Source organism: Macrotis lagotis, chromosome 1, assembly GCF_037893015.1.
Source record: "Macrotis lagotis isolate mMagLag1 chromosome 1, bilby.v1.9.chrom.fasta, whole genome shotgun sequence".
In the NCBI taxonomy this organism is placed as follows: Eukaryota; Metazoa; Chordata; class Mammalia; order Peramelemorphia; family Peramelidae; genus Macrotis; species Macrotis lagotis.
Genome location: NC_133658.1, coordinates 588,970,269 through 588,993,700, shown reverse-complemented (window position 1 = coordinate 588,993,700; position 23,432 = coordinate 588,970,269). Strand labels below are relative to the sequence as shown.

At 36.1% G+C, this 23,432-nt stretch overlaps 1 long non-coding RNA gene across 1 annotated transcript in view; it reads left to right on the top strand.

The window, feature by feature from the left end:
- The first annotated feature begins 211 nt into the window (after positions 1-211).
- Positions 212-23,432, top strand: part of LOC141521620 (uncharacterized) — a 33,187-nt gene continuing 9,966 nt past the window's right edge. The window contains exon 1 of the long non-coding RNA XR_012478027.1: positions 212-264. This is a non-coding gene — a long non-coding RNA (uncharacterized LOC141521620). The remainder of the gene's footprint in view (positions 265-23,432) is intronic.

The window sequence follows — 23,432 nt, the reverse complement described above, 5'->3', positions numbered from 1 at the left end:
ACCTTGACTGTGGGGGGTGAGAGATAATGAAGCATTCAGGATGACTTCTAATTTGTAAACTTGATGGAATGGAAGGAACATTTTGCTCTTTAGAGAGTAGGGAAAGTAGGAGAGAGGGAAGGTTTGGAGTAGGGGGAGGGGAAATAATGAATTCAGTTTTGGAATATAGAATTTTCAATGTCTACTGGACTTTCAGTTTGAGATATCTGAAAGTTAGTTGGAAATTTTAGATTAGAGGTTAGCGGAAAGATTGGAAGAAGACAGGTAAAGAGCATAAAGATGATAATTAAATCCATGGAAATTCATGAGATAATGAAGTGAAGTTGTATAGAGGGAGACCCATACAGATCTGTGAAAGATGACTATAGTTAAAAGTTGTGATCTGGAGGAGGGCTAGAAAAGGAGATAGAGAAGGAGAGTGGTCCCATAAGTAGGAAGAAAACCAGGAGAAAGTACTATTCTGAAAACCTAGAGAGAAGAGAGGATCAATAAAGAGAAAGTGAGATCAAGGGGAATGAGGATTCAGAAATAATATCATTGATTTGTCAATTAAGAGATCATTGGTAATTTTGGAGAGAATAGTTTTGGTGGAATGATAAGGTCAGAAGACACATTGAAAGGGGTTAGCTAGTGATAGGAAAATGGAAGCATTTTTTAAAGGAGTTTATCCATGAAGAGCAGAAGAAATATAAGACTATGGTTAGCAGGGATGAAATCAAGTGGTTTTTTTTTTCAGGATGGAGAGCTATGGGCATGTTTGTAGGCAATAGGAAGTGAATAAGTAGATAGGGAGAAATTAAAAAATAATTGGAAGCATAGGGATGACAAGGGGGAAATCTGTGGGAGGAGATAGGATGGAAAAGGAACACTTGAACATATGAAGGTGAAGAAAATGGAAAATGAAAACTGAATGATAGAAGAAAGGGAAGAGGGAAGACAAGGGAGTTTGCATTTAATGGTCTCAATTTTCCCCTTGAAATATAAGGCCAGGTTCTCAGCTAAGAGAGGGAAGAAAAGAGGAGAAATAAGAGGTTTGAGGAGAGATGAAAAGTTTTAGAAGAGTCACTATGAAGAATGAGTTGATAAGGGAGGTATAATGGAATTTCTACAGCCACCCAACTAAAGTTATATAACATAGGTTTGTGGTAGGCCCAGTCAGAACAATTGCATAATTTTCTCCACCTTTGTTCAATAGCATGTGTGTAGGTTTAAAGGTGAAAAATGATGGGAGAGATCCAAGGCTGAGGCTTGGTTGGGTATAATCAGCAATTTGAGAAGAGGGCTTAGGGATTCAAGAATGGATGACAGAGTGGGGTTGAATTGAGTCATCAAGAAATCAAGATGGAGAGGAGAGAGTGGCTAGTACAATGCAGATGGCCTGGGAGAGACGTTTGTGTTCTAGGGACTGGAGGCCATAATGAGGATGAAGAGAAGGTAAAGCAGGGAGGGAAGAGGGAGAGGTGAAAAGTGAATAAGTTATTATCAAATAAGGGCATTTCAGTGCTTAGCATAAAAGGTCTTACTAAATGCTTTTCAATTAATTGATTTCTGTATTGCCCAAAGGAACACAATTTTACACTTAAGTAAAAATTTGGGGATATTAGTTCATCTTTGGTAGGTTCAGTACTATAGAGCATCTTCAAGACAAGAACGATAGTAGGCAGGATTATAGGGACAATTGGTACATCATTCTGTTCTTATATTATTTTGATTTTTTTATTTTGAAAACTTTTCATTTCATGCAGCTTAGATGATTTGAGTATTTTTGCATGGTAACATATATAATATAATATAATATCATATCATTATTGTTATTTGTTTTACTTTAAACTTCATACTATAAACACAATCAAATGTTAGCAGTTATTTATTTTTAAACTAATGAGTTTTAATAAATTTGTTAAAACACTTTTATTCTTTCCCTTTAAGTTGTTATGTGTATTGTTTTCTCATACATTCTTTTTTTTTAAGGTTTTTGCAAGGCGAATGGGGTTAAGTGGCTTGCCCAAGGTCACACAGCTAGGTAATTATTAAGTGTCTGAGACCGGATTTGAACCCAGGTACTCCTAACTCCAGGGCTGGTGCTTTATCCACTGTGTCACCTAGCCGCCCCGCCCCCCCCCCCCCCAATACATTCTTATTTACTTTTCCTCAGATGATGATTCTGGACAAGGTTTATTCATCTCTTCTGGTTCTACTTTCTTGAGAAAGTGGCATCAAAATTTATATTGCCCATTTTATTTTGAACAATAAAACCAATTTCCAACTATTTATATTTGTAAATGTGTTTCAGCACAAATATTGTCCATAGCAATTTATTAGGTACTCTTTCCACTTTTTCTTTGATTAGCTTTTCTTATACATTCACCTTTGAATTTATATGATTTTTTAATGGAGTTAAAAATATATATGGAGAGTTTTTTAAAATCTTTTTTGTTTCTCATTATTTCTTTCTCATCATAACTTTCAAAATTCTTGATAATCCTCATATTATTTCACCTACAACAGTGTATTTCATTTTCTTTTTTTTTTTAGGGTTTTTTTTTTTTGCAAGGCAAATGGGGTTAAGTGGCTTGCCCAAGGCCACACAGCTAGGTAATTATGAAGTGTCTAAGACAGGATTTGAGTGTATTTCATTTTCATGAAGAATGTGTTCATAATAGTTTCTGTGCAATGATAATTTAGCTAGCATTTATATAGAACTTTCTACCTGACACAAGTCTCTGCTTATTCCAATATAGCCTTCATTCAACTGTCAAAATGATCTTCCTAAAATGACTGACCATGTGACACACCCCTACTCAGTAAATTCCAATGGTTCCCTCTCTCCTCAGGATCAAATATAAAGTGTCCTGACATTTAAAGTCCTTCATAACTTGTCCTCTCCTACCTTTCTAGATTTCTTACATATCTTACATCCCTTTCCTCTTTCAGTATTCTGTGATTCAGTGACATTGGCTTCCTTGCTATTCTTTACCCAAGAAACTCTGTCTCTGAAAAAATGTAATCTGTATATAGCTTGTTTCCAACATAAATCTTTAAATATTGTCTTCCCTTTTAGACTGAGCAGCTTGAAAAGAGGGAAAATCCTTTACCTTTTTTTGTATCTACAATAATTAGCACAGTGCTTAAAAAGTTTTATAGACTGATTGACTAATACTTTAAGATTTGAAAAATGTTTTATATATATTGCCCCATTTTATCTTAATAAACAACCCTGAGAGGTTGGTTGGTACTATTATTATACTTCTTTTGCAGATGAAAAAACTGAGGCAGAGGCTAAACGATGCATAATGTTTGTCCTTTGTTTTTGTAGAGGACCATGGCATCAGGGAGGTGATGCCATGACATGTATGTGAATTGGATTTGAGTGAGGGGGAACTTGCCTTAAGTCACCAACCTTATTTTCTCCTCCAAAGCCATCTGGCTCCAGTGGCCAAATATAAATCAGGACAACTGGAGATGACCTGGATGTGAGGCAATCAGGGTTAAGAGACAGCTAATAAGTGTCAAGTTTCTGAGGTCAAATTTGAACTCAGTTGCTTCTGACTCCAGGGCTGGTGTTCTATCCATTGCACCACCTAGGATCACAGAGGCAGCTAATTGGTGTACTGGAAAGAGCACTGGGCTTGGAATCAGGAACACTCATCTCCATGAATTCAGACTCAGACTAAGACACTTACTAACTTTGTGACCCTGGTCAAGACATTTGGCACTATTTGACTAATATCTCATCTGAAAAATAATCTGAAGAAGGAAATAACAAACCACTCCAGTAACTTTTTCCAAGAAAACTCCAAAATAGGATCATGAAGAGTTGGATGTGACCCAAAGGACTGAATAATAACAAAAAGATTATAATAGCTAATAAGTATCTGAGGCTGAATTCGACCTCTTGTCTTCCTTGACTCCAGGTCTAATATCCAATACAATGGTCCACCTAGATTCCTTAATTAGTTTTAATTTTTGTAAAGAAATGAACACAAGTTATTTTATTTGTTCTTTACAATAATCTTGCAATAAAGTAGAGCTATTTGGATTCAGGATTTACTGAGTCCAAATCTTTTAAACATTGCAAGTCCCTTCATTTATGCCTCTTGAATTATGCTTTTCCTGTACATTTCTCTCCATCCTCACCTTTTTCTCATCCTTTCATTGAAGTCACTGAATAGCAGCCTGTTATGTTGATTTAATTTGGAATGCATTATCAAGTTCTTTAGAGAATTTCCCTACCTCTCTATTCTCAGAATCCACTGTTGCTACATAAACTGCAATTATTTTCAGGGTGATATTTTCACAAATACTTATCAAGACTACAATATAAGATGACAAAGTCTCATGAAATAATATTTCTTGTTGCCTTTTCTATTACACTAAAACCAACTCTGCAAACTCTGTTTTTTTAATCTCTCCAAGAAGCACTTGTGAGCTGTCCTTTTATTTAGCTCAAACTTTCTTCTTTTTTCTGGTTTTGTTTATAGTAAGAATATAAATATTGATATGATTTAGCTCTTCTAGCAGTATCTCCTCTCTTTGGTCACTGGACTAAGATTTTATATGTAGACTACCAACAAAGAAATTGAAGTTTATAGATGTTCTAAAAACTGATTTCTCATATCCTCTGCCATTTTCCCATCAATCTGCTATCATCACTGCCAATGGGGAAGGGGAATTAATAGGACTGGATTTAATATGTAAATTAGTGAACATCAATAGAACAACAACAAATATTAGAAAACTGGAAAGGATGTTAAAAGATTACTATAGCAAACTTTTTAACATCCTAGAATGTAAATCTATTATATTTAGACTCTAAATATAATTTACACTCATTTCTCTACTCCTTATTTCTTAGAGAAATGATTATGTCTCTCTCATATTAATAGTCAATTCTTAAAATTGGAGAAACCCAAGTTTTGTTTTCCCTGTCTTATTTACTTGTCCTAGGCCTACTCTTTCAAGGACAGGATTAATGGAAGATAGAATTAATATTCTACTTATTCTGAGTATTGCTACTCCACCCAACTGAATCAGACTTCTAATCTAAAATGAATTCCTATCCCTTGCACTGAAGCTAACTTGGGCAGAAGTAGATCTTCTGTCTAGGTTGCCCAAGGCTGTGTCTAAAGTAAAAAGTAGTCCTTTTGTCCAAACCCCTCATTAAAATAGGTTCACCTATCTTTAGTTGATAACCAATAAAATTTGATTTTTTCTTCAGAAACTTTTAATGACATATTATGTAAGTCTACCTTCAGGAAACTTCATTGATCTGAGATAACTGACCAAATGTTCACTCCTTTTATTAAGAAAATTCTAGCATTTTTAATAAAATTATTAATTATACAGAAATTATGTCCCCAGAACCTTTTAAACATCACATTTCTCACTCCTTAATAGACAATTAAGAAAATATCCTTCCTTTAGTGGACTAATAAATTAATAGGGCAGTTTCCCATTTGTATCACACTGGTTCTTTGTCCAAAATTCAATAAAGTTTGAACCATGAAGGCCTACAGTCCTTAAACCAGAGGGTGAAGACCATATACCCCAGCTACTGTATTTTGCTCACTTAAGGAATGTTCATCACATTACCAATATTGTCTTCTCTAGAAAACAATCCCTTCCTACTCCCCTCCCTGAGTCATAACAAAATTTCTTAAAAAGCAAGAATACTTTTTTTTAGGTTTTTTTGCAAGACAAATGGGGTTAAGTGGCTTGCCCAAGGCTACACAGCTAGGTAATTATTAAGTGTCTGAGGCTGGTTTTGAACTCAGGTACTTCTGACTCCAGGGCCGGTGCTCTATCCACTGTGCCACAAAGCCAGAACATTTTTTTAAAGAAAAGAAGGAGGAAAAGGGGTCGAGGGAGAAGTAAAAAGTAAAAAGAAAGGGAAAAGAAAATGAAGAGGATGTGTCAAGGAGATGAGAATTTTTCCACAGTGGCTGAGTATCTAAGGGATAAGTTATAAAGACATTCAGTGGTTTGAAAGCTTGAACTTCAGACTTCTGAAGATCTCCTGTGATATATTGCTTGAGAACAAGAAATTAACCCAAAGAGAGCCAAGGATTCTATCCTTTGGTGTCTCCTCACCATGATAGAAGTTCTCATTCATGAGGGAAATGAAGTGTCAAGGGTAGACTCAGAAGCAGTAAAGAATGCATAAACCCATTTTTCAAGCTGATAGAAAACTAAAATCAGGGATGTTAATACAGGCAATACATAGAGTGAATGAAATGAATGTGTTTCTTTAATGTGGTGGGGAATCAAAGAAGTAATAACCTCCATTTCCTCTCCCATTTTTTTTTAGTCTCTTAAGTTCATAGTTTCATGAGATTTGGAGTTATTAAAAAACCTTCTTTGTTGGTTAATTTCCACACTATTTCCCACCTCCATATTTTTGTAATAGTTTCCCACTTCCATGCCTTGAGTACTGTCATCAACAATACTACTACTACTAGAAACTCTTTGCTCCCTTCAAGTTACCATCTCAAGTGGTAACTTCCTCCACCTTCTTCTAGATCTTTCTGTAGTTTTTGACATTGCTGACCACTGTCCCTCCTTCCCAATTCCTGTATACTTTCTCTCTCAATGGTTTTCATAATACTGTTATCCCTTGACTTTCCTCCTATCTATTTGAATACTCTTTAAGTTCACTTCAGTAGGTTCAACTCGGCATGAATACAAGTTTCTGTCTTGGACTTCATTCATTTCTGTCTAGTTGCTTTCTCAGTGACCTTATCTGTTCCAGGGGTTCAATGATCTTTATTCAGATGACTGCAAAATTTCTATATCTACTCCTAATCTTTTCCTAAATTCCATTCCCATATCAACTAGGCATTTCTCCTGGATGTTCCAATAGTATCTCATACTTAACATGTCCATAATGAAACTCCTACATCCCTCCTTTAAATGTCCATTATGGTCGATATTTCTTGTATTTATTTTTTCCTGTCATTCACATTTATAAATTCTAAGTCATCTCTTTTTCTTCCCTCTCACTTCCCATATTTATTTAGTCATCAAATCTTGTTAATTCTTCCTCTAAAGCATCTCTTCCAGTTGATCCTTTTCTCCATTTACTTGACTGACACCCTAGTTAAGGCCCTCAAAACCTCTTGCTTCTACTAATATAACTGTCTCCTAATTGTTTTCTAATCTTCCAATCTATTCTTCTCTAATCTTGACATAATTCTCTAAATAAATTTTTAATAGCACAGAGGAAATAGGATTTAATGGAAAGAATGCTGAATTTGGAGGAAAAAATCTAGATTTTAATAATTCCAGCTTTCCTTCTTATTAACAGTGTGACTTTAGGCAGGTCATTGAAACTGTCTGGGACTGTTTCCTCTGAAGAGAGGGAATAAGATTATACAACATCTGTAGTCCTTTCTAACTCCACTTATGAAGACAGATCTGATTGTTCTATTCCTCTGATCAAAAACTTTCAGTGGCTTCCTCTTACAACTAAAAGATGAAAATGTTCCAACTTGGTTCTTCTGAATCTCTACAGTCTGGCTCAGTTTAGTTTTTCATATTGCCCTCCTTGTTTTTTTTTTTTGTTTCAATTAGCCAATTTCAATACTTAACATATCATTGCCCACCTCAAAGCATTTGTCCAAGTCAAACCAATTTCTTGAAATTACTTCCTCCTCATCTTATTAACCTATCTTACTTTAAGTCTCAACTTAGCTCAGGTATAAATATTTTCTCTGTGAAGCTTCTGTGATGCAGGAAAATGTCACACTGCCATCATTACTACATTTGTTCCCACCATGCCAAATTCTGATGAGGTTAAAGAAAAATTTATGACTATCTGGAGATCCTCTTCATCAATGTACTAAAAGAGGATAAGCTTGTAATCCTGGTGCCAGAATAGGTAGAGCCTATCAGATATAACAAGAAGTTCTTGGAAAGAATGGAATGGGAAACAGCAACAGCAATGGTCACTTATTACTGAAGACTTAGAAGTTTCGTGACTTTTTCATCACCAACACTTTTTACTTAAAATCCATTTCCTTAAATGCAATAAAACTTTATCAATGTACTCTCAGCAAACATTGGCATTAATAGACTGTGTTATAGTAAGGAGAAGAGAAAGTGAGAATTACAAAAGCAAATGTGTGCCACAGAATGCTAAACTGATCATAGACTTATACTCTCCAAACTAAATATTTGCATTCAACATAAGTGGCAGCCCCAAGGCAGGTGACAACTAGAAGACTTTAGATCAAGACAATAGAGCACATTTCTGTGTGTAAACAGTTTGTTGCTAATTAGGACAGAAAGTTGAGTACAATAGGCAATTAGTAACAGTGGAGCAGAAGAGGAGTGGGCAGCTTTCAAAGATCTGGTGTACAGAATTGCATTTACTCAACTCACCAAGACACACAAATATCAAGATTGGTTTGACAAAAATGATGGGAAAATTCAAAACTGCTAAATGAAATATGATAGCTATACACGTTTTACCAGCAAGAGAGTTTATCTTTCTCTAAGGAGGCAGCATATAACTCCATAAAAAATAAAGTGTAAGTGAAGCTTAGAGGGATGCAGGATTCTTGACTCAATAGCAAGGCAGATGAAATTCAGTTTTATACTGATAGTAACAATCCAAAGCAATTTTATGATGCCTTGAAGGCTATTTATGGGTCAATTCTGATTGAACCACATTGATTAGTGATAAGAACATGATTTTGAAGAGATAAACTAAACACTTCTATAGTGCTCCCAGCAAGGCTGTCATCAGTCATTGCTGAAACCACTGATCTTATACCTCAGGTTGAAATCAAACTTCCAACTGAAATAGTTTTGAATGACATAAGATTCCTCCCATGGCAAAAAACCAGTACTGATTCTATTTCAGTTTTGATTTACAAAGCAGGGGACCGCTGTTCATACATTATATGATAAGAGGAATTTATCTGCTGGGAATTCAAGGATTTCACCATTATCCATCTATAAGGGTAAAGGAAATAGGTTGCTTTGTAACAGTCATGGAGGGAACAGTCCTTTCTCTTAGTCATCTATCTGAGAGCAAATGTGGCATCAGAAAGGGTTGAAAAATAGTCAATATGGTGTTTGCTGTGCAACAATTGCAGAAAAGAGGCCAGGAGCAGAACAGAGGCTAATACACACATTCATCAGTGTGACCAAGAACTTGGATTTTTGTTCAGTTGTGAGGGCTTGTGGAAGATCATGGCAAAATTTGGCTTCCAGAGAAGTTCATCAGCATTGTATATTAGTTCTTCAGCTTTCCCAGTCACCATTGGAGTGAAGCAGGTTTGTATGCTTGCTCTCATGCTTTTTAGAACTATATTTTTAGTGATGTTGTCATATCTTTAATGAAGATGAAAATACCATCAGGTAAATTATTTAACTTGAAAAAGCTATAAGTCAAGACTAAAGTGAAGGAAGAGTTGGAACATGAAATTTTTTGTTCACAGATGATTGTGTACTGGATGCCACTTCTGAGGCTGAGATACAACAAATTATAGGTTGATTCTTTACCTCTTGTACTAATTTTGATCTAACAATTAACACCAAGAAAATCAGCCACTACAACACAATTGATAAATGGAACCATCAGTTACAGCAAATGGTGAAATTTTGAATGCTGTTGGTAAGCTCATTTATCTTGGAAATATAATTTCCAGACATATACAAATAGGTGTTGAGGTTGACACACACATTACCAAAGCTAGCTCAGTATTTCAGAGGCTCTGAAGGAAAATGTGTGAGAGAAGGGGTATTAGGCTATCTACCAAATTGAAGTTCTACAGAACTACTGTGTTGATCTCACTGTTGCATGTCTATGAAAACTGAACAGCATACCAGCTCCAGAAAGCCGTATCATTACTATCTGAATTGTCTTAGGAAGATTCTGAAGATCACCTGGCAAGAGAGGGTACAGAACACAGGTCTTTTCTCAAGCTGAACTGTCAACCATTCATACTCTACTGCAAAGAGTGAAGTTCTATGAATTGGCAACAGTGTTTGAATTCCAAATGTATATTTGCCTAAAAGATTATTTTATGGGGAGCTCACACAGTGAGTGTACATATAGAAGTCAGAAGAAGAGATACAAGGATACTCTCAAGGTCTCTTAAGAACTCTGTAATCAATTGTGAGACATGGGAGACACTGACACAGAACTGCCCAGCATGGTGTGCTCTCATCAATGAAGGTACTGTGTCCTGAGCAAAGCAGAATTACAATAGCTCAAGAGAATATGAGATGCACTGATTTTGTGGAGATATCTCCACTCCAAAATGTTCATAAGGACATTTATTTCCAATCTGAGGTAGCACCTCCTGAGTTTGTATTGGTCTAATCAGCTATAGTTGGATATAGTGTACCTTGACCCCAGTGCAGTGATAGCATTTTGGTTCTTTTCAAGTACAAAGAGCAACAATTAAAAAAGAAAAAAGTGTCAGGCTAATGTGGAAAAAAAATTGGAAGAATTCAATAAATATTTATTTAGTATCTATTATACACAATGCACTGTACTGATTATATAATAGATTAACCTATTAGATCTCAATTTAAAAATACAGAAGCAAATCCACCAATTAGATGCATTTTCTTCTTGTTCTCACTTATTTTTTGTTTTTTTTTCCAACAGATCTCTCAAATCACTAAGCAGCTTGGTGGAGTGATCACTTTTTATGCACTGCTTTTACAGATGGTACAGAGCATTCAAAATCATTCTTCATTTATGTGTATTAAAAAAATTAGATAATGTAAGAAACATGTTGAGGATCATTGTAAATTATTCTAAATTTCACTAGCACTTTATTAACAAATTCACATTAATCCAGGACTAAAGTAGTGTAAGATTAGAGGATTTTTGTTCATCTGAAGCTAGGAACAAAAGAATATATATATCATAAACCTACCTACTTGTTTGACATAAAGCTGTCCTATCAACTCTATGACAGTATGTAGACCCCCTCCACTCTTTTATAATAAATATAAGCAGCAATAGTCAAGAGTATTTCCATTCTTTTTAGTTTTTTTTAGGGTTTTTTTTTTTTGCAAGGCAAATGGGGTTAAGTGGCTTGCCCAAGGCCACACAGCTAGGTAATTATTAAATGTCTGAGGCCAGATTTGAACTCAAGTACTTCTGACTCCAGGGCCAGTACTCTATCCACTGCGCCACCTAGCCACCCCTCCATTCTTGAAAATAGATATATGTATACTTGAGATGAAGCCCATGTCCCCAAACTTTTTTTCCAAATGGTCTGTGTTGATATAAAATGATCATTCTCACTTGCTTTATAGTCTTTGTCTGGTTACCCAAATTAATCAGAAAATTACTTTTGAAGTTAATGTTATAGGATGGAATATGATGGAAGATAAATTTCTGGCACTTACTAAGAAACCTTAGGCAAATGTTTTAACCTCTCTCAAAATAAGATTTCTCATCTCTAAACAGGGATAGAAAATACTTATACTGCCTATCTGATAAGATTATAGATTTAAAACTTAAAGGGATCTTAGAGGTTATGTAGTTCAACTTCATTATTTTAGAGGTGAGAAACTGAGGCACAGTGAAATTGAGACTAATATAATGCCACATGGGTAGTAAGTGGCAGAGATAGAGTTCGAACTGTGGTCCTCTGATTCCAAATTCACCTTCCTTTTCCATTGCCCCATGCTGCTCAAAAGATTATGAGTGTAATAGAAACATTGAATTTGTATTCTCTGTGAGACATTTGGAGAAAAATAATATTTGCTTTTAGGGCTCCAATTTCCCTATTTGCTTCCAAAAAAACAGGTCCAGTTAATTTGAACAATCTCATTCACTTGGTCTCAAGAAGACTAGTAGAGCCTGAAAGGACAATACTCACATAAAGAGAGAGAGAAAGGTTAGGTGGTTATGATGAAAAGAAGATAGGAACTGCTAGCCTCTAAATCCATGGGAAGTATTCCAAGTTACTAAGAAATAGTTATCAGATATGAAATTTGCCCAGAGATATCTGTTAATGGAGAGGGAGACCTACTTGGAAGACAAAGGAGATGGTGTGTTTTGGTTCCTTTGGAGATTACTGTTTGAGACCAGCCGTTACCTTGTCAAAGAGGGAGTGTCAGAACAAGAAAGACTCGATTGAAATTTTATCTTGAACCATAATGCTATCTGCCATCAGAAGAACTCAGAAGTGCCCAAGAAGAGCTGGTCCTTTGGAAAAGGAATACTTTTATCATTTTCTGAAAATTAAGTTTAGTTGCGATAATTCAAAGGATTTGTACCATGCAAGATAGCTGAAGAGGACTGATGCCATCTTCTGGAGAGACCTGTAAGCCAGTGCAAGAAAAAGGATAGAACAGTTTCAAGGTAGTTGGTGAGGCTCTGGGAGAGATGACCAAAAAGTGGGGAATGAAAGGAAGCTTGTTGACTGGGGTTTTATTGTAAGAGTGGTCTGGGTGAGACAATCAGCAATTAGGCAGCAAGGCCTCAGTATCATTTCTCCAGAAGTTCCTCAAGTCTGGCAAAGCAATTAGCAAGGTTGTTTCTATCAAACAAGTAGGCAGGTTTATGATATATATTCTTTGGTTCCTAGCTTCAGATAAGAGAGATTGAAACAACACATATATCTATACATATCATACATACATACACACACACACACACACACACACATATCTCAATATATATCAGGCTTGAATTTCACATCCCCTGCTTTCTTACCTTTCTGAATCAATAATGGTAGAATGATAGACAAGGGGACAGAAAATCTGACATCAAGAATCACAATGATTTAAAAATGACTACAACCATTAATTCTAGACCCTCACAATATCTACAATTTATCCAATGACCAATGAATCAATAAATTATATACATATTAATATCCTTGTTATAAATGAAATCAGAAGGCATCAAGAAGTTGCATATAAATGAAAAAAATGCAGTTTATAGATTCTCTTCGGAAAGATGCCTGCAGAGGTTGATGGAACTGGTTTAATCTGGTGTCCAAAGGCAATGAGAAAGATAATTTCCTTATTCCCTTTATCTTGCAGGTTCAAGGTAAGGGTGAACAAACAGACCAACATGGAGACAATTACAGCTTAGGTGGGAACTTGGTGCAAAGGATGAAACAGTAGAGAAATTCTGTGGAAAATATGGAAATCTTACAAACTAAGTCAAACATGTCTTGATACTCTGTGAATGCAATGAAAAGGGGGAAGATAATGAAAACTTCATGGTTTCAGATGAAGAAATTAAGTCAGAAGTTGATTATAGACCTTTCAGAAACCCAACATCAGTCAATTAGTAAATAGGCACTTATGATGATGTGTGACCCACAGAATTTCAGTAGAACCATTAAACATGTTGAGAGACCAGGAAGCAAGTGAAATAAATTTTATCTAGGTAGTTCTTATCTTATCCACCCATTCTATATGCATTGGGAGTTATACTCATTTTTATTTTAGGTCAGAGAATGATTCTATTTATTCACTCTACATCCTTTTTACATATGAAGTAATTCTATTGACTATGGCTTCCCTAGTCCATAAAGAGTAAATATTTTATTATTGAGGGCTTAGGACAAGATTTGCAGAACTAATTATCAAAAAGAGCCCACATGAAACTGGGGGGAAAGCAAGTAACTCTAAAGTCAAATAATTAAAGAATTTCAGGACCCAGTTAGAAATCTAGTATTCTCATCTTTTCAATATTATCTATAAATGCTGAAAAGCAGGTCTGTCAAGGCTAATTATCAAGTCTTTTCCTCTCACTTGTTATTCCCTCTTTTTTTCAGATGACATTGCTTATAGCCTCCTAAAATTCTTCTGCAAAATACCTTTTAGATATGTTGTACTTTAAACGAGTATTGTCTTTGGTTGCCATGTAAAGACATGGGAATGCAGAGACATGTTTGGGAATTAAGCATTTTCTGACAGATAATTTCTGAGTTCTCTTGTTTTCCTGTGATGTTATCCAGTACTTGCTACACTCAAAAAGTCCCAATTTTCTTACTGGAAAAAGTATTCAAGAGGCCTTTTGTCTTTCATTTTATTCCTTGCACTTAGCACACAGTGCCTGGCAAATACGATATGGTCACACATAGACACTATATGTAGATGAGGGATTCTAATTGACATTTTCCAAATACTTTTATCTGATAGTGATATACATCAAGTCTTAAAACATTATAAAGTCTCCTCATTGAAATTCAGAGTCATTCATAAGGAATTGACCTAAATATCTACCTGGGGGGGGGAAATGGGTGAAAGAGGCAAATTGCTTTGATTCCTACATGTAGTTGCCTTAGCTAGCCATTAGGCAGCATAGATAATATATTTACATACATTCACACTATGCATGTGTGTAGTCATATGTCTACATGTATGTACACATATGGATGTGCATGTGTGTAGATACATGGATGTTAAATAGTTTATTTAATTCTTTCTATTTATATTTCCAGCATCTAGGATAGTACTTGGCACATAAGAGACCCTGATTAAAAGTTGTTGATTGATAGATTGATTAATAATAAGAAAAGCATTGAACCTGGAGTCAGAAGGCCCAACTTATAATGTGGGCTCTATAACTAATTAATTGAGTTACTGAATCAATATGTTTAATGGCTCTTTCCACTCTCAATTCACCTATCAATCGATAAATATTTATTAAGTGCCTATTGTATGCCAGACCCAGGTATTCTAGGAATACAAATACAAAGAATGAAACAATGCCTACTTTCAAGAAGCTTACATTCCAATTGGGGAGCTAAAACTATAGATAGATACATATTATATATATAAAATATGGAAAGGAAGAAAACAAACATTTTTTGCAGTACCTACAATGCCAGACACTGTTCTAAGACTTTAAAAATATTTTTTCATTTTTATCCTCATAACAATCCTGGGAGGGAGGTGTTATTTCCCCATTTTACAATTGATGAAATTGAGGCAAACAGATTGAGTGAATTGCCCAGGGTCATATTGCTAGTAAGTGCCTGAAACTAGATTTGAACTCAGTTTAGATTGTAGTCCCAACATTCTATCCACTCTTCCACAAGTGTATGTGTGTATTTGTGTGTGTGTGTATGTGGTATGTGTGTATGTGTGTATACATACATAAATATACACACACATTTATTAAATGCCTATTGATTCACTGCACAATTATCTTCCAAGTATACTTAATAGCTTGTGAGTAAGAACAGAGAAAGTAAATGATGGACACAATCTAGGACTGAGATTTGGCAATAAGGCAAGGGGGCTAAGAATTCATTAATATCTAATTATAGGATTGAGATGGGGAAAAGGATTAAAGTCACAGCAAGGTCATTGGATCTGAAAAGATCTTGAAGGTGGAGGAACTGGAGGTCTTCATGGGATGAAGAATGGTTTAGTAGGGGTGAGACATAGGTAGAAATCAAAGATAAGAGATTATGGTCATGGAGTTTCTAATTTTTCATGTTTAATGATGAGATCCAGGGTGTGACTATACCAATGTGTTTGAAATTGAGTAAAGAAGTATGAAAAGATTTTTAAAAGGCTGAGGAATCAGGAAGTTAGAGTATAGGAAAAATCACCATGAATTTTGAAGTCCTTTAGTATAAAGACAGGAGCCGAAGAAGAGAACATGGAAGCCAGGTACTTGATTCTTTGAGAAAGGAGTCAGAACAATTTAAGGTTTCATGTCCAATAGCTATTATGATGTGGGTTGGGTGGAAAGCTTTCATTGAGTGGTCTTCAATGGAGGAGAGTTGTGGAATAACAGTTGCAAAAGGAGAATCTGAAAATGGGATTAGGGAGCAAAGAGCTCCTCTAGGAACATTGTATCAAGGGTTGTGAACAAAGCTCCATGCTGTGTGGGAGAGAACAGACAGGGATAGAATGTCATCATGGGAATCTAGATCTCAATGAAGGCTAGTTAAGGGAAGAGTATTGGAGGAAGACATTCAGGATGAAAGAAAGATTATTCATTGTGGAATAGGAATTCCAGAGGACACAATGAAAAGTCATTCCATATTACAATATGAATCTTGTTTATAATTTGATTGACTTTAAAAAAATTAAAATGGAATATATTCAAGTTGAAAGACTTGGAAAAAATAGAGAATTCCCTCATGGAAGGCATGCTACCATTGTGCTCATTGTATTGTATTTCTGTGACAGTGATTATTAATTGGCCATATCTCCTAGGATCAACTCATTAAGGGTAATATTTTCCCCCACTGATCTGTAATATTATGGTAATGAATGGATTTATTGTCCTCATGATTTAGATTTAAATCAACAAGAGGACTCTCAATCTAAAAGTTACAGAGCAGGGGCCAACCTGTATTTTTTGAATTGGTAGTACTTCATTGGGAGCTGCCTACATTCATGAAAAATTTAGGTCAAGTTTTGTTTTTGTTTTTTTAATCAAGAGAATCATTTCCCGAGGGGTAAAAGGTTCCAAAACTGATTTTACACTTTTGCTTCTTGTCTTGGATGGTGTTTTTCTACCATGATATTAAGAGTAAATTCTGCAAGGCAAAAAAATCATGAAAACCCATCTTATAAAAATTGAAATGAATATGTGATTTATAAAATGACTCCTGCTGCTAAAACAGAGTATGTGGACAGAAAAGCAAATACTACTAAATAAACATAAGTAAAAAACTTTTGGAGAAGAAGATGCTTAATTGTGAAATGATGGTCAGAGAATTAATTTGGATATCTGCTTCTGACCAGATTTGTTTCATCCTCATTTCAGTAGAAATAAACAAATCATTGATGGCAGATAGTGGCATATGCTGCTCTGTAATAATAGGTAATTTTAAGTACACAAACAAGCCTTTTATGCTTGTCATTTAAGCAACCCTCTGACAAACGCTGTTGCTGATAAAGTCTGACGCAAATATATGAGGTTCCCTCTGCCCATTGCCAGTGCCAAAATATTCGGCAAAAATGCGCCATCTGTGACAGGGTAACATTAAGCAAATTAATGTTCTGGAGTTTTTTAAAATTAAAAATAAACATGGAATTTATTTTTCAATCAGTCATGATTAGCAAGAAAAATTGTGGCAATCAAAGGTGGGGAACTGTTCTCAGTAACCATAAGCTGGTCCTGGGTATCTCCATCCATTACCCAGGCCATTGCTTCTGGGACTCTTTTCCTTCTACTCCAATTAAAGAAAAAAGAAAAAAGAACAAAAGTATCAGCTCCATTTCATTTGCTGAGACACACTTGCCTACACTTTTGGAGAAAAAGCGAGGGAATACTGCAAGAAGGTGACTTCTGGCTATCAGAGTAACAACTGTAGAAGCTTCTTAATACTGAGTTGCCTAGTCTTGCCTGTATTGTGTCTCTGATGTGAGTCTCAGAGATCTCTGATAATGAAGAATAATTAGAACTGTGAGAAATTTACTTGCTTATTTTTAAGGAGAGATGACAAGGGATTATCAAGGGTAAAGAAGAGCCCTAAAGATTAGACATCTCAATTAGTTGATGTCCTGTGGGTTATTGGATGGGAAGGTCATAAAAATGGTGATTTTATTTTTTGTAGCAGATGTAGATAATTTTATAGATTACATTAAATGATGTATTGAAACTAATGGAAAAGAGATCAAAAGGTAATGAAAAAAATAGGTGGGTAGGAGAGAGAAAAAGATAAAAGTGAAGGGAAAGGAGGTATTATAAACCAAGTCTCTGCTATGATTAGGTAATAAGACTACCTAGACACACTTTAGTTCTCTTCAGTATTTCTCTCACACCAAAACAAAATGACTCCCCATGACCTATTCAAATACTGTTAGGCATTCAGATTTGTTGGTATTTAAAGGTCTTTTTTATTCTGGCTCCTATCTACTCTTAATGAATTGTAGCATAGCTAGTGGCAATCATAAATTGTCCCTCCTTTTTTCATGAGGAACTAGGAGAAGATGGTTTTCAGTCTTCAGTTTCTGTATTACTTATACGGTTTGATGACAAAAGGTTTTATAATTAACCATGGAACTATGTTCACTTTTTCAAATTTCTTTTATTATTTTTCTTTCTTTCTTATGGTCCCCCCCCTTCATTCTAATTCCTCTTTCACAACATTACTAATTTGGAAATGTGCCATGGGGAGGGGAGAGGGAAGGGAGAGTGGTAGAGAAATGTGGAACTCAAAAGCTTGCAAAAGGATGAATGTTGAAAACAATCTTTGCATGTAAATGGAAAAAATCAAATAAAATAATTAGCCATAGAGTCAGAATTTGTGATTCAAGCATTAATGCACCAGAAATGAATGTATGTACTAAAAATATAAATTTATTATTCATTCTTCTCTTCCTTTCCTTTTGAATTTCAAGGTTTAAGGTAAGACTGAAGCTGAGAGCAGATGGGAGAAGAGTAGCAGTCATATCTTCCACTTAACAGTGGTGGCTGTGAACATAGTTGTATCTGTCTCTTTGTGTTTATTACTTACTAATCTTAGACATATTCCAAGACAGAAGTGTTCAGGTGATTTTGCGAGTTCAGGAGAGCCAGAAATCCCATCAAATGATCCTTTAAAACTGAATAATAGAGTCCTTCAAGTGATAGTGGCCAACAGCAATGGAAGTAAGTACAGAAAGCCTAGAAAGATATTCAACAAAGGGATGGGAGCTTTGGAAAGTAGGTTCTCTCAAGAAATGAAACACCAGCTACAGATTAAAAAGAGGTATAGACCTTATAACACAGCTGGGTTGCCCCCTCAAGTGAGCTACACATAAGAGGAACAAAGGGAGAAAAATCACTTACAATGCCAGGGAGAACAAGGTACTACCTCTGCCCACATGTACTTCATTACCTTTGACCTTACATTTGGATCTACTCTTCCCCAATACTTCATAGGTGCACAGGATGGATATGCCCTTATTTTGAGTAGCAAACTGGGATGTTTGTACCTACTACTATAAAATGGAGTCAGCTAGTTTACTATCAATAGGGTAAAAACCATTGGAGCCATAGAGCAATAGCACAATTATTACACCTTCTCAGAGTTAATCATAGAGCCTTGAGAAAGCAGAGTAATGTGTCCTCTGAGGATCCCAGTTTTTGAGTTTCACTGAAGGGAAGGAATTCCTCAGGGATGCTGCATTGTCTTTCTAACCTTTTTATACATTAATTTCTTTACACATTCTAAAGTCCAGTCAATCTGGACTTTTCCATCCATGGACATTTCCAATCCATTTCCAATTTTCATGACTTTGTATTGGTCAGTCTCAAGTTTGACATGAAGTCCTTCTCCCCTACTTCCTAAAATCCCAAGTTTCCCCCAAGGCTCACCTCAAAAAAAAAATCTTCCACATGAAGCTCTCCCTCCATTTTGGTTTTGGTTTGTAGCCTTTTCAAGTTGAAGAATTGTGGTAGCCAACCTTGATGCCATGTTCATCCTTAGAGAAGGTATTTGATAACATGTCTGAAAAAATCATGCTAAAAAGCATGAGAGCTAGGATACATCCTTGTTTCACTCCATTGGTGACCAGGAAATCTGCTAACCAGAACCTAGGCAAGTGTGCTGTCATGAAATTGACTTATAATAATGATGAACTTCTCTAGGTAACCAAATTTTGACATAATTTGTCAAGACTGATGGTAACAAAGGCCTTGGTAAAATCTACAAATGTATACAGATTTCTGTTTGTTTCAGGTATTTTTCCTGGAATTGTTGGCCAACAAACACCCTATTGACTGTTCCTTGACCCTTTCTGAAGTCACACTGGCTCTCATGGAGGTTATCATCTTCCAGATGAAGGATCAATCTATTGAAAAGGACTCTGGAAAGAATCTTACCAGCAATGACTAAATGAGAAATACCTCTCTGATTGTCACAGGATAATCTATTCCTTTTACCTTTATAGAGATGGACAATAGAGACATCCTTGAACTCCTAGGGGAATAACCTCTTCATGTCATGTAACCTGGAAAATTCAGTCAGCTTTTGGATAAGCATTGGACCCCCCACCCCACCTCATAGATCTCAACTGGAATAGAATCAGCACCAAGTGCTTTACCACTAGAAAGTAGCCTAATGGCATTCAAAGGCACTTCTTCAGTTGGAACTTCACCCAGGGGCAGATTGACTTCAACTTGAGGTAAACAGTCAATGACTTCTGTATTGACTGATGAAGGTCTATTAAGAACATTAAGGAAGTGTTCAGTCTATTTCTCTAGGATCATATCCCTATCATTGATCAATGTGATTCCATTAGCACTGAGCAGTTGAGCTGCACCTTAAGTCACTGACCCCATAAATAACCTTCAGGGCATCATAAAAACACTTTGGTTTGTTACTATCTGCACAAAAACTGAATTTCATCTGCCTTCATACCGAGCCAAGAGTCCTAAATCTCTCTTAGCTTCAATTGTACTTTACTTTTGATGGTATTAAATGTTGCCTTCTTAGAACTCTTCTGCTTATAAACCCCATGGAGTTCTTGTTTTTTTATTTAGCAGCTTCTGTATTTCTCCATCATTTTCCTCAAACCAGTCTTGATGTTTGCAAGTGTACTGACCCAGATGAGCAAATGTAGTGTTATATACCAGATCTCTGAAAGCTTCCCACTCTTTTTCTGCTCCACTATTGCCAACTATGTGTTGGTTCAGTTTCCCCTGCAAGTTAGCAACAAACTGTTCCTGCTCAGAGAGACACTCTAATCTCTTGACATTAATTCTTCTAGTATTCATTTTGCCTTGGACCTACTGCTTTGGTTTAATATGAATATTTAACTTGGAGAGGATGAGTCTGTGATCAGTCCAGCACTCTGCAACATACAATGCCTTTGTCATTCTCACTTCCTATCTGTTTTTTCTCCTTACAATCACATAGTCTATTCAATGTCAATGTTTGTACCAGGAAGTTTTACTGCTTTAGGTAAATAGAAGTCATTGTTTATGATGAGAAGGTCATGAGATGTGCAAGTAGTAGGTGCTGTGTCTGATAATCTGAGCCTGCTCTAGTATTAAAATTACCCAGAATTATAAGCTTGTCCTCTTTTGGTACATTGATGACAAGGGTCTCTAGGTCTTCATAAAATTTTTTTTCAACTTCAGGTTCATCATGGTGAGAGCATAGGCACTGACGATAGTGTAATGACATTTTTTCTGGAAGTGAAAATCTCATTGGCATGAGCCTGTTATTCACTTCTTTTGGTAGGCATTCAAGAATGCTGACTAGATTAGTTTTGATTGAGAAATCTACTCCAGCTTCATGGTGCTCCCCTTCACTGTGGCCACTTCAGAAAAATGTGTGCTCAGCTCTGACTTCAATAAGGTGACCTTCATTTACCAGTCTTGTTTCACTCAGGGCTGCTATTTGCATATGATATTTGCTGAGTTCTCTTGCAACAAGAGTTGTTCATCTATCATATCTATCATATCTATCTTGTGTTGTCTATGAGTGTGCCCATGTTCCATGCACAGATGGTGAATAGAATCTGCTTTGAAGAAATTTTTGTGAAATTTTTTGTCTCAAGCACACTGTGTGATCTCCACCTGCCACAGTAATCAGACTAGGGTTAGGTAAGCAGACAATTTTGTTTTTGTTTTTATTTTTGTAAGGCAATGAAGTTAAGTGACTTGCCCAAGTTCACATATAGGTAATTATTTTGTATCTGAGGCTGGATTTGAACTCAGATCCATTTGGCCCCAGGGCTGGTGTTCTATCCACTATGCCACCTAATTGCCTCAGTGGACAATTTTTAGGGCACCTTTTCTGTCCCCTTCCTCACATCAGGGTGTGAGCAATGTGATCTTAAAAGGGCTGTTCAGAGGGCTGCTGAATCTCAGTGCTACTTTCAATGGGGAAACAAACCTATTGGCCTGGGTCACCTGTGTGCAGAGTTATGACTATAGTTCCCAGTGTATCTGCACCTACTGCTTTGTCACTTGCCTGTCACCAAAGGACTTTGAGGAATGATAAAGTATGGATGAAATCTTTTGAAGTATACATAAATTGGATTTAAGTGAGGTTAGAGTTGCATGAAGTCATTATGATCCAGTGCAGGAAGACAGAGTCAAGACAATTGGCATGACTTTCTGTTTGCAGATGACTGTGCACTCAATGCAGCCTCTGAAGCTGAGATACAACAATGAATGGATCGATTCTCTGCTACTTGTACTAATTTTGATCTAACAACACCAAGAAAATACAGGTGCTCCATCAGCCAGCACCACACCATCCATATGTGGAGCCATACATTAGAGTAAATGGAGAAATTTTGAGCACTATGGACAAGTTCACTCACCTTGGCAGTATCCTTTCCAGGAAAGTCGACACCACACATTGCCAAAGCTAGCCCAGTATTTGGGATGCTCCAAAAGAAAGTGTAGGAGAGAAGAGGTATTTGACTACCAAACTGAAGGTCTACAGAGCTGTTGTGCTGACCTCATTGCTTTATGATTGTGAAACCTGGACAGTCTACCAGCACTATATCAGGAAAATAAATTGCTTTAAATTGTCTTAGGAAGATTCTCAAGATCATCTGACAGGAGAAGATAACAGACACTGATGTCCTTTCTCAAGTTAAACTGCTAAGCATTCAAATGTTAATACAGGGTGTACAACAACAATGAACTGGGCATGTTGTTAACACAAGAGAAGAAGAACAAGGGGGTCAGAAGAAGCAATACTGGACCACCCTGAAAGTTTCTCTTAAGAACTTTAGAATTGATTGTACAACATGGGAGACACAGGCTCAAGACCACCCAGGATAGCATGTCCTTATCAGTGAGGGTGCTGTGGTCTATGAGGAAGGTAGGTTTGAAGTAGCTCAAAGCAAATGTGACACATGTAAATTTAGAGTACCTGCCCCAGGTGTTCATATGAACTATTTGTGCCCAACCTATGGTAGAGCATTTTGAGTTCATATTCACCTCAATGGGACACACTTTAATTTGTCTCAAACAAAATGATGTCATTTTGGTCTTCTTTGACAATGAAGGACAAGAACCATCTTTCCCTACATCAACATTTTGTGGCTTTTTTAAAAATATACATAAATCTTATCTCCCAATGGAATTCAAAAACCAGACTTCCATTTGTTTGTATGACAAATTCAGTGAAGAAGTCACATGTATTCAAATTTCCATAGGACTATGACCCATTGCATGGTTGATATAATTGTAACTTCAAATATTATGAATTTGATTATCTGAAACCACTTCACTCAATAAATTCTTCATTGTAATCAGGATCTAGCTCCTTGAGGACAAGACTATCTCACTTTTTGTCTTTGTATCATATTGCCTAACACAGTAGGCACTTAATGAATGCTTGTTCATTAATTCTTGGAGTATTTATCATAGTGTCATTATTATCTATCAGTGTGTTGAAGACAGGATCTTTATTCAGTTACAAGATGAACTAGAAAATCTCTTAGGTCCTTTCTAACTCTGTTCTTCAATGATTGTATGCATTCTAATATGATTGTTTCATCTGTCTTCAGTCCAGAATGTTTTC